Source organism: Tachyglossus aculeatus, chromosome 21 (assembly GCF_015852505.1).
Source record: "Tachyglossus aculeatus isolate mTacAcu1 chromosome 21, mTacAcu1.pri, whole genome shotgun sequence".
Taxonomy (NCBI): Eukaryota; Metazoa; Chordata; class Mammalia; order Monotremata; family Tachyglossidae; genus Tachyglossus; species Tachyglossus aculeatus.
Window position 1 is genome coordinate 36808939 of NC_052086.1, and position 12583 is coordinate 36821521.

Genomic DNA, 12583 nt, shown 5'->3' on the forward strand with positions numbered 1-12583 from the left:
TACATCTCTGCCCCTACTCTCTCTCCCTCCCTCCAGGCTCATATCTCCTTCTGCCTTCAGGACATCTCCATCTGGATGTCTGCCCACCATTTGAAACTCAATATGTCCAAGACTGAACTCCTTATCTTCCCTCCCAAACCTTGCCCTCTCCCTGACTTTCCCATTACTGTCGACGGCACTACCATCCTTCCCGTCTCACAAGCCCGTAGCCTTGGTGTCATCCTCGACTCCGTTCTCTCATTCACCCCACAGATCCAATCTGTCACTGAAACCTGCCAGTCTCACCTCCACAACATTGCCAAGATCCACCCTTTCCTCTCCATCCAAACCGCTCCCTTGCCGGTTCAATCTCTCATCTTAGCCCAACTGGATTACTGCATTGGCCTCCTCTCTAATCTCCCATCCTCCTGTCTCTCCCCGCTTCAGTCTATACTTCACTCTGCTGACCAGATTATCTTTGTACCAAAATACCAACTGGATTACTGCATTGGCCTCCTCTCTAATCTCCCATCCTCCTGTCTCTCCCCGTTTCAGTCTATACTTCACTCAGCTGACCAGATTATCTTTGTACCGAAACACTCTGGGTATGTTACACCCCTCCTCAAAAATCTCCAGTGGCTGCCTGTCAACCTACAAATCAAGCAAAAACTCCTCACCCTGGGCTTCAAGACTCTCCAACACCTCGCCCCCTCCTACCTCACCTCCCTTCTCTCCTTCTACTGCCCAGCCCGCACCCTCCACTCCTCCACCACTAATCTCCTCACTGTACCTCGCTCTCGCCTGTCCCGCCATCGACCCCCAGCCCACGTCATCCCCCGGGCCTGGAATGCCCTCCCTCTGCCCATCCGCCAAGCTAGCTCTCTTTCTCCCTTCAAAGCCCTACTGAGTGCTCACCTCCGCCAGGAGGCCTTCCCACACTGAGCCCCCGTTTTTCTCTCCTCCTCCCCACAGCACTTGTATATATTTGTACAGATTAATTACTCTATTTATTTTACTTGTACATATTTACTATTCTATTTATTTTGTTAATGATGTGCATTTAGCTTTAATTCCATTTGTTCTGACAATTTTGACAGCTGTCTACATGTTTTGTTGTCTGTCTCCCCCTTCTAGACTGTGAGCCCTTTGTTGGGTAGGGACCGTCTCTATATGTTGCCGATTTATACTTCCCAGGTGCTTAGTGCTCTACACACAGTAAGCACTCAATAAATACGACTGAATGAATGAATGAATGAAAGGAACCGGGCTGACGGAGAACTGACCAAGATCAGCCATATTGGAAACTGAGGGTGGATGACAAGGAAACCTTCAAGTCTTCAGATCTGTGAATCTGCCACGAGGCACACTAATAATGCAGAAATAGCCTAGGGATTTACTTTCATCACCTAAACAAAGGGGGAGACTAAAGCAATTACTCAGATCCTGCAAAGTGAATCAGGAGGAGGATGAGGAGGAGGAAGGAAGGAAGGTGCCTTTATCCCCCAGGGAAGGGTCCTGGCTTATTCTCTTTCTCTGTGACTCTGTGACTCTGTGCCAACTTCCCTGACTTTCCTGCCATGGTCCCACTCCCAGAAGTGCATGATATATCCTTCTCCTGGTGTCTCTTGCCACCGACCTGATGTGTGATATTGGGTAGGTCACTTATTTTCTCTGGGCCTCAGTTATTTCTTCTGAATTTCGAAGAAAAAATAAATACCTGTTCTCTCTTCCCTCTCAGACTGTGATCCCCTTGTAGCGTAAATGACTGTGTTTAACCTGATTATCTTGTATCTGATTATCTACTCCAGTGCTTAGTTCAGTGCTTGGCACATAGTAAGCACTTATCCAATTATATTACCAGTAGTAGTTGTAGTAGTAGTAGTAGCGGTGGTGATGATTAAAAGGGGGCAGTCAGAGTCCCAACGTCTACCACTGGCCTGCTATGTGACCTCAGGCCCATCACTTAACCTCTCGGTGCTACAATTTCATCACCTGTAAAATAGGGATAAAAAATATGTGTCCCTCTAATTCCCAGGAATGTTCCTGCCTTTAGAGAAGTGTCTTTGTCTCTAGCTAACAAAATGCGCACTTCTGTTTCTTAGAGAAGAGTTCTTAGGGACAAAACAAGGAGTTGAAATTGCTTTTTATATATCAGAGCAGTGACCAGGTGCTGTTTTGGCTGATCAAATCAAATCCATTTCTTCCCCAGGAAAGAAAAAATGTTTCCAACCCTTCCTCTTCCTTCCAAAGTCACAGTCCTGGTACAACTTCTAACCACCTGCTAACAGGTGTGCTCCATCTGGTCTCTATCTCTCCCCATTCCAGTCTAACGAACACTTAGCAACTTGAATCATCTTTCTCGTATTGTCCCTGTGGTAACTTCCATAATCAACTTTCATTTAGTATGAGCAGAGACAGAGTTTCAAACCCTTCCACTAATTGGCTCCTTCTTACCAAAGTGCCCTCTCTCAGTACCCCATCCCAACTTGTGCCCTCCATGGCCCTAAGCAAACCTGCTTGCAGAACCTGCAAGCGACTCTTCTGCCTCTGAGTTAGTACCCACACCACTTCCCTGTTCCAATCCAGAATGCCCTCCACCTTCCCTTTGCCAGAGCACATCCATGCCTCTATGAAACTTGCTCAGACTGTTGGTTTCCGTTGCTGTGGAATTCATAAAGGGAGGAGAATTGGGAAGGAGGAAGAAAAGCAGCATGGCTTAGAGGAAAGAGCCCCGGATATGTAGTCAGAGGTCATGGGTTCAAATCCCAGCTCCACCAATTGTCAGCTGTGTGACTTTGGGCAAGTCACTTTAACTTCTCTGTGCCTCAGTTACCTCATCTGTAAAATGGGGATTAAGACCGTGAGCCCCCCGTGGGACAACCTGATCACCTTGTAACCTCCCCAGACCTTAGAACAGTGCTTTGCATAAAGTAAGTGCTTAATACATGCCATCATTATTATTATTATTATTATTAAAAGGAAGAATCACTGGATTTCATTGTACTCTCCCAAGTGCTTAGTACAATCAAGCAATCAATCAATCGTATTTATTGAGTGCTTACTGTGTGCAGAGCACTGTACTAAGCACTTGGGAAGTACAAGTCAGCAACACATAGAGACAGTCCCTACCCAACAGCGGGCTCACAGTCTAGAAGGGGGAGACAGAGAACAAAACCAAACATACTAACAAAATAAAATAAATAGAATAGATATGTACAAGATAAATAGCGTAATAAATATGTACAAACATATATACATATAAACAGTGCTCTTCACACAGTAAGTACTCAATAAATATGACTGAATGAATGAATGGATCCACCATCCTTAAACAACATGTTCATAAAACACACATATACAACACAGACACAAGCACACACACACAGAGTCGCCTTTCTTATTCCACGGAGACCCCTCAGTTAGTGAGATTTACCTATTTGACTGTGTGTGGCTGAAAAGGCAGATGTGGGACCCACAGTCCAAGCTGCATCATGCCCCCCCAAAACCCACCCCTTATTGTCCTGTCATGCTGAACGTTGGCCATGCCCATAGCCATTTATTATTCTACCTCCTTGTCTCTCATTCCTTCTGAGTCTTCGGCTCCAAGAAAGCCACTCCTCTCTTGGTGGCACACACAAGTAAGAAAAGACACGACAAAGCTTGGTCCTGCCAAATTTTGAGATGTTTATCAAATCCCAAATTCCACATTCAATTGTTTTCTTTGGCCCTAAAAATTCCCTGAAAAGGTTGTTGTTGATTTTTCCCTGCTTACATTAACTTTGTTTTAGGCATGACCAGCAGCCCAAGCTGCCAAGGCAAATGCATCTACACCCATTTATAGGGTGGGGCAGCTCCTTGGGAACAATGATGGACGAACACCTGATGCCAGCCATGCCTTGAGCTTCTGTAGTTCTGCAATGACTAGCAGGTGAGCAAGTGAGGGGCGACGTTGCTTTGTACCCAATGAACTGTTTCTTTTACAGAGCCCAGCCTGGAGATTTCCAATTCTGCAGGAAGCCTATGTAGGCTTCTCAGGGTTGACAAGGTGATTTCTTGCCTTAGGTAGAGGATTGCCAAGGAAAATTGAAGCTGTCAACTTGCCTTAATCATCCTTCGGGCTCAGCGAATATGTATGAGGAGATGGAAGAAATGTGACGATTTGCCAAAAATACGGAAGGGTTTGGATTGCCTGAGCTGTCACATTAATGTGATGAGATGTTCCTCATCTTGGGGCAATATAATATTTAAAACTAAAGCGTATTATATTTGCCTGAGAGGTCACAAGCAATCCTCAGTGGCTCTCATTTCCCAACAATTCAAAAGAAGTTAAGACGGGAGGAGTCGAGATGGGTGAGCAAATGATGGTTTAGTAGCTTAAGGCTGTACCCCAAGCCCACTTTAGCAGCTCGTGGATCTTGATTCTCTGATCAAGAGACGGTCAATAGATGGCAAAAAGGCCGAGGAGGAAATGCCCGAAGAAAGAATCCTACTGCCATCTCCTGATTCCGCAAGGAATAGTAGCCAGCTGTCAGAATTCCCGTGCTCTTTTGCTCTTCTCCTTCTCCCACCTGCTGTCCATTTTAGGACTGGGTAACTGCTCAGTAGTCAGTCAGTCAATTGTATTTATTGAGTGCTCACTGTGTGAGGAACACTGTACTAAACACCTGGAGAGTACAATATAACAATATAACAGGCACTTTCCCTGCCCACAATTAGCCTACCGTCTAGAATAGTACCTCTGCTGGATGGTTGACCATGAGACTGAAGGGAATGAGCACAAAGTAATCCATTTTGCTAAAGGAAAATAGTTCTGCTCAAAAGGAAGCAGTGTGGCTCAGTGGAAAGAGGCCGGGTTTGGGAATCAGAGGTCGTGGATTCTAATCCCAGCTCTGCCACTTGCCTGCTGTGTGACTTTGGGCAAGTCGTTTCACTTCTCTGGTCCTCAGTTCCTTCATCTGTTAAATGGGCATTAATCAATCAATCAATCAATCAATCATATTTATTGAGCGCTTACTGTGTGCAGAGCACTGTACTAAGCACTTGGGAAGTACAAGTTGGCAACATTAAGACTGTGAGCCCCACTTGGGACGACCTGATCACCCTGTATCTATCCCAGTGCTTAGAACAGTGCTTGGCACATAGTAAGCGCTTAACAGATACCGTCATTATTATGATTATTATTAAAAGGGTTTTTTACATGACCCTTAAGACCTGAATGTAACTCATTCTCTGCCTTTACATAGTTTGGCACTTTTAGGGACCCAAAGAATAATGCTGGTTGGTATTTATTAAGCACAATCTCTGTACCAAACTCCTCTAAGCACGGAGGTAGATAGCTAGATAAACAGATTGAGAGGATAAACAGATGGAATAGGCACTTAGCCCCATTTTATAGAGGACACAACTGAGAAGTGAAGTGACTTGCCTAAGGTCACCCAGCAGGCAAGTAGCAGAGTTGGGTCTAGAACCCAGGCCTCCTCACTTCCTGTCCTGTGCTCTGTCCATTAGACCATGATGCCTCCAAAGGTGAAGCAAGAGAAAGCAGATATGACCCGTTTTCTTATGGTTTTGCTAAATCATGACCCGAATGTTGCCTCTGTCTTCCTCCTGGATAGTCCTTTAGACTGTCAGTCTGTCAATCATATTTATTGAGAGCTTACTGTGTGCAGAGCATTGTACTAAGCACTTGGGAGAGTACACTACAGCAACAAACTGACACATTCACTGCCCACAACAAGCTTACAGTCTAAGCTTATGGTCAGGGAAAGCGTCCACCAACTCTGTTATACCACACTCTCCCAAGCACTTAGTACAGTGCTCTGCACATAGTAAGCGCTCAATAAATACCATTGATTGACTGATTGATATTCTCTCTATGTTGCCAATTTGTACTTCCCAAGCGCTTAGTACAGTGCTCTGCACATAGTAAGTGCTCAATAAATACGATTGATGATGATGATGATGATATTCCGTAGCCAATACTGATCCTTCCCCCACTCCAGCCACCTCAACCAGCCCCACCCTGGTCAGACCACACCCACTTCCTCCATCAGGTGGTCCTGCCACAGTCAATCGAGCCATCAATGCTATTTATTGAGCGCTTACTGTGTGCAGAGCATCCACCTAGACACTTGGGAGAGTACAAAACAACAGAGTTGGTCAATTCGTTCCCTGCCCACAGTGACCTTACAGTCTAGAGGGTGAGACTGACATCACTACAAATAATTGATAGATTTCTTCATCACAATAACAGCCAATAACACCCAGCGGCTTCAGGGGGGCCCCCTCCTTTGAGAGTAGAAACTAGATGTGTGACTTTGGGCAAGTCACTTAACTTCTCTGGGCCTCAGTTCCCTCATCTGTAAAATGGGGATGAAGACTGTGAGCCCCCCGTGGGACAACCTAATCGCCTTGTATCTCCCCCAGCGCTTAGAACAGTGCTTTGCACATAGTAAGCGCTTAATAAATACCATCATTATTATTATTATTATTATTATGACAGAACTCTTCTCTCGGCTGGTAGGGCCCAAAGCAATGACCACGTATCCTGTGAGAGTGCGGTGGGGAACTGATTTTTACAGGCATTTTCAAGTGCTGGTTGTAGTGGCAACTTGCTTTATGTTTGGAGGAAAAGGATACCATTACAGATATAATATTGTTTATGCATTGCACATAAAATACACCAATTTATTTCATATTGCAGATCGATAAGGTTACCCGCTGGCATTCAGGAAATTATGGAAAATTAGGAGGATACGATAATGACATTATGAGCTCCATTTGAAAACAGGGACAGATCAATATCAAAGAGAATCATTTTGGTATTTTGATTGATGCTGTGTTCCCTTGAAAGAAAAACAAATACCACCGAGTAACAGTTCTTAAAGAAACATGCCAGGCCTGAACATTTTGAACATTTTGGGTAGGGACCGTCTCGTTATGTTGCCAACTTGTACCTCCCAAGCACTTAGTATAGTGCTCTGCACACAGTAAGCGCTCAATAAATACAATTGAATGAATGAATGAATGAAGAGAACATGGGTCATGTGTTCGAATTCCAGCTCCAGCACTTGTCAGCTGTGGGACCTTGGGCAAGCCACTTAACTTCTCTGTGCCTCAGTTACCTCATCTGTCAAATGGGGATTAAGACTATGAGCCCCACGTGGGACAACCTGATCACCTTGTATCCCCCCAGTGCTTAGAACAGTGCTTTGCACATAGTAAGAGCTTAACAAATACCATCATTATTAAGAGAACTGAAATCAGGTGGGGGTCAAGTGAAGGAGTTAAACAAAGAGCAATGTTTCCATGATACGTGTTACTTCCTGCCTGGAACCTTCTTGGGAAAAACAGCCTTAAACTGCAGCAAATAAAGAGTTTCTAAGCTGAACTACTTTTGCAGTTGATGGCTCTATATGTCAAATGACATCACTCAAACACCCACGGCTTTGCTGGTGGCAGTGGGAGAGAGAAAAATAAAACAAGTTAGAGAGTGTAAACTGAGAATTATCACGGAAAAATATATTCTGGAATGATGTCAATTTCTGGGAAATAACTAGAGTGGGTAGGAAGACAGAAAGACTCAGTGTTTCCTTCAAAAAACAAAATCCTGGAGAGCTTTCGGCCCAAAAAAAGATCTATTCCTGTTTGAAAAAATAAATGTGAAATTGCTCAGTCTTAAATGCCAGAGACGTCCACCAGAAAGTCGGCACAGTTCTGCTAGTAAAGATTCCCAGGGGGCCAGGAAAGCTATCCCTCTGACCGAAAGGAACTAAGACGCTGAGGATAAATATTACCTTGGCAAAAAATGAGAAGGCAAAGTCATGATGGAATAAGTACAAGGTGTTTTTATATGGTATTTGTTAAGTGCTTACTATATGCCAAGCACTGTTATAAGTGCTGAGGCAATAATTATACTGATTGTTAAGCACTTACTGTGTGACAGTCACTGTAAAGAGGACTGGGGTAGATACAAGATAATCAGGTTGGACACAGTCCCTGTCCCACATAGGGCTCACAGTCGAAGTCAGAGGGAGGAGAATTTTACAAATAAGGTAACTGAGGCACAGAGAAGTTAAGTGACTTGCCCAAGGTCAACAGCAGGCATGTGGCCGAGTCAGAATTAAAAGGCCCTCTGACTCCCGGCCTGTGTTCCTCTCACTAGGCCACGTGGCTTCTCAGGTTTTGGTGATGACCATCAAATGTAATTATAATAATGATAATGATGATGATGATAATGAGAGAGGCAGCATGGCTTAGTGGAAAGAGCACAGGCTTGGGAGTCAGAGATCCTGGGCTCTATTCCCGACTCTGACACTTATCAGCTGTGTGACTTTGGGCAAGTCACTTAACTTCTCTGGGCCCCAGTTACCTGATCTGAAAAATGGGAATTAAGACTATGAACTCCACATGGGACAACCTGATTACCTTGTATCTACCCCAGCACTTAGAACAGTGTTTGGCGTACAGTAAGCGCTTAACAAATATCATCATCATTATTATTATTACTAAGTTTTTATTAAGCACTGAGGTAGATTCAAGATGATCATATCAGACGCAGTTCCTATCCCAGACAGGGGTCACAGAAGGAGGGAGAACAGGTATTTTATTCCCATTTTACCACTGAGGAAACTGAGAATAAAAATGATGGTATTTGTTAAGTACTTACTATGTGCTAAGCACTGGAACTCAAGGTCACACAGCAGGCAAAGTGAGAAAGCATGCAAATGACTAAGGGCTACTTTCCAGAATCAGAGTCCAGCTCTGTGGATCAATACTTTAAGCCTGAAGAAGACAGAGCCTTCACTAGGGAAATGACACACAACCAAGGATTTTCATTGCCATCATGTACCTGAATGCTGTCACCAAAATCTCCCCCAAACCAACCCATAATCCAATGCTAAACAGACAAAGAAGTAGAAACAAAAGCCAAGAAGGCCAGAAGGTCGTTCAGGAGATTAATTTAGGAGCAATAATGGGGTTTCCGATTTTGTACTAGATTAAAAGTCTACAATGTTGTAGTAGTAATAATAATAATGGTTATGGTACTTGTTAAGTGCTTACTTAATAATAATAATAATAATGATGGTATTTGTTAAGCACTTACTGTTCTAAGAGCTGGGGAGGTTACAAGGTGATCAGGTTGTCCCACGTGGGGCTCACAGTTTTAATCCCCGTTTTACAGGTGAGGTAACTGAGGCACAGAGAAGTTAAGTGACTTGCCCAACATCACACAGCTGACAGTTGGCGGAGTCGGGATTTGAACCGCTGACCTCTGACTCCAAAGCCGGTGCTCTTTCCACAGAGCCACGCTGCTTCCCATGCTGTACAAGCTGATGCAAAGCTGGGGTTGATACAAACAAATTGAGTTGAACACAGTCCCTGTCCCACATGGGGCTTACAGTTTCTATCCCCATTTTACAGATTGAGGTACCTGAGGCACAGAATAACAAAGTGACTTAACCAAGGTCACACAACAGACGAGTGGTGGAGCCGGAATGAGAACCCATCACTTTCTGACTCCCACTACAACTTGCTACTTGGTCTCACAGCCTTAATCCCCATTTTACAGATGAGGTAGCTGAGGCGAAGTAAAGTGACCGGCCCAAGGTAACACAGCAGATGGTGGTGGAGCTGGGATTAGAATCCAGATCCTCTGACTCTTTCCACCTGGCCACACTGCTTCTCTTGGAAGAGTGCAATAGGATCGGTAGATTTATAGTCTCAGCCCCTCGGAAGCTTTCATTCTAGCCGGGCTGGGGAGGACCAGACACGAAAATAAGAGGAAAGAGAAAAAGGAGATACGCAACCTGAGTTAGAACATCTTTTTGCTGTAGCAATTTAGGTACTAAACTTCCAATTTAAATGTAAAGATTGGGAGAATGGGTAGCTGTCCTCTGCCATTACGTTGATTGCTAGGAAGTTACTTTCGTTACCCAATCTTTCTGGCCAATCATAAAAGGCCATTTGTTTGTGGAATACATTACTGAAGGCTGACTCGGCTTTAATTCCCTCAAAAAAAAACCCTGCAGAAGCCTGGGGAACTCTATTTTTCTATTTCTCAAGCACAAGGACAAGGTCGAATTCATCTCCTTCCTCAGTTTTACAGCTGTTGGATCCCCAGGGCTACAGAAGACAAGCCTCACAGGATCTATTCCCAATAATAATAATACTACTAATAACAAACTGTGGTGTTTGTTAAGTGTTTACTATGTGCCAGGCACTCTACTAAGAGCTGGGGTTGCTACAAGCAAATTGTGTCAGACAGAGTCCCTGTTCCAATCCCCATTTTATAGATTGGGTAACTAAGGCACAGAAAACTGAAGTGACTTACCCAAGGTCACGCAGCAGACAGCGGGGGAGCCGGGATTAGAATCCATGACCTTCTGACTGGATGAGCCTTTCAGTCTAAAATGGGGCCCACGCTGCTCTCTGCCTGCTGTGATTATTGCTGGGAGAATTTGGGGCTGGGAAAATCCGTGCCAATGGACAGCAGTAAACGAATGGAAATGTCTCCCATCACTCCCTTCCAGCTTGCAAAACAGCAAAAATCCCATTCATTCAATCATATTTATTGAGCACTTACTGTGTGCACAGCACTGTACTAAGCGCTTGGGAAGTACAAGTTGCCAACATATAGAGACGGTCCCTACCCAACAATGGGCTCACAAGTCTAGAAGGGGGAGACAGACAACAAACCATGTGGAGAGGCATCAAGTCGTCAGGACAAATAGAATTAAAGCTAGATGCACATCATTAACAAAATAAATAGAATAGTAAATATGTACAAATAAAATAGAGTGATAAATCTGCACAGACATATATACAGGTGCTGTAGGGAGGGGAAGGAGGTAGGGCAGGGGGATGGGGAGGAGGATCCCAGTCATCCAGTCCCTAGCCCAGCTCCTGTGCTGCTTGCACCTCCCACCTCAACCTTGAAAAACCATTTTGGGACTCAGACCTCTAACCTGAAAGAAATCAAACTGGGCCCAGTGAAAATGAAGCCACACTCAAGCAAAGCTATTAAAAATGAAAGGAAAATGATGCCTACAGTTTCCTCAGGCCTCCTGCTTCAAACCCTTTAGTGCAAAACTGAGGCAGGAGCCCAGTTTGGGAGTTGGTTAAAAGCTTTAGTTGCCTGCAAAAATTGAACAACCCCTTGCATTGTTGAACCACTGGACGGCTCCCTGAGTGTTAGTGACACCTCTCAGGAAACAAGTACAACAAGCCTCTCTGGGTGCAATCACTGGGTGGAAATGGGACTCCGGAAGCCCACCCGCAAGCTGTACTGCAATTGTAGCCCACAAGCACAATTAGCGATTTCTCTCCTCCCACCTCAGCAGCATCTTCAAATCACTGCCTGGGCTTTGCAAGGTGGTATGTGAGGTGGGAACCACCAGCAGAAGAGAATCAGCCATAGCAAACAAACCTTTCTCTTCGAAAAAGTATTTGAAGGCCCTGGAAGGCCCAGGAGGAGGGAATTGCTGAGTCTTACTCGAATTGCTAAAAAATGGGCTACATGAGTGGCTGCTATCTGCAAACAGAGGAGGAAAAGACAGGTGCTCACGTATCCTCTGGGGAAAATGGGTCTGTGAACCGATGGCTGGAGGAAAACCTGTGGGGCTTCTCTTTTTCTCTTCAAAGAACTCCCACCTCTGCCCTGCGGAACATTGTCTCTCCTGTCCAGTAGCAAACCAGACTGAGGTGAGATTCACACTACAGTTGATGACCTGATTTGTTGGAAATGGACCCTTTCAAAGGTGATACTTCTTAAATGGTCAAACTGGTAGAAACATGTTAACGTCTTTCAATTAGGTCTGAATACTTAAAAATATAGCAATGAGGTTGCCTGGTTTTTTACTGTAAATAATGTAAGTTTAGAAATCTTTGGAGACAGCACTTCCCCCTGCTGTTAGCAGAGTGAAATCTCCAAATATTCCTTCAAGAAGAGTTTTTCCACCTTTCCTTTTTTTGTGGTATTTGTAAAGCGCTTACTTCCCTTTCAGGGTCGCACCTGGAGAGTTTCCAGTACTCTACCAGTCTCGACTTTGGAAGGAAGAGTCAAGCGGAGGAATATCCATTCCATTCTTAGCTTGAGCAGTGGCTATCGAGTGGAAGGCAATCTGCTATGAGTCAAAATTCCCCTGTGCTGGGCAGCAGCAGCATTGGAGAGAGTCAAGGGCAGAGACTCAAGTTTACTGCACAGAAGGAGGCAATGGTATACCACTCTGAATTTTTACCAAGAAAACTCTACTGATACACTATCAGAACAATTGCAGTTGGAGATGGGTCGTTCTGGAAGAGATATGTCCGTGGCATCGCTATGGGTCGGGTACGACTCGACAGCATAAGACAAGACAAAGTGCTTACTATGTGCCAGTCACTGTACTAAGTGCTGGGGTAGATAAGATGATCAGGTTGAACACAGTCCCTGTCCCGCAATCTTAATCCAAATTTTACAGATGAGGTAACTGAGGCACAGAGAAATTGAGTGACTTTGCCCATGACTACTGCTCTGAAACTAAGACATGAACTTCCGCAGAGCAGACCTATCTATGATGATGATTATGGCATTTGTTAAGTGCTAACTATGTGCAAAGCACTG

The 12583-nt window shown here is 44.5% G+C and overlaps 1 non-coding gene across 1 annotated transcript; it reads left to right on the plus strand.

Annotated features, from left to right (window-relative positions):
* The first annotated feature begins 11974 nt into the window (after positions 1 to 11974).
* On the plus strand, positions 11975 to 12112 carry LOC119943036. Its single transcript, XR_005455522.1, has one exon. It is a non-coding gene; the product is annotated as a small nucleolar RNA SNORA7 (small nucleolar RNA).
* The last annotated feature ends 471 nt before the right edge of the window (positions 12113 to 12583 follow it).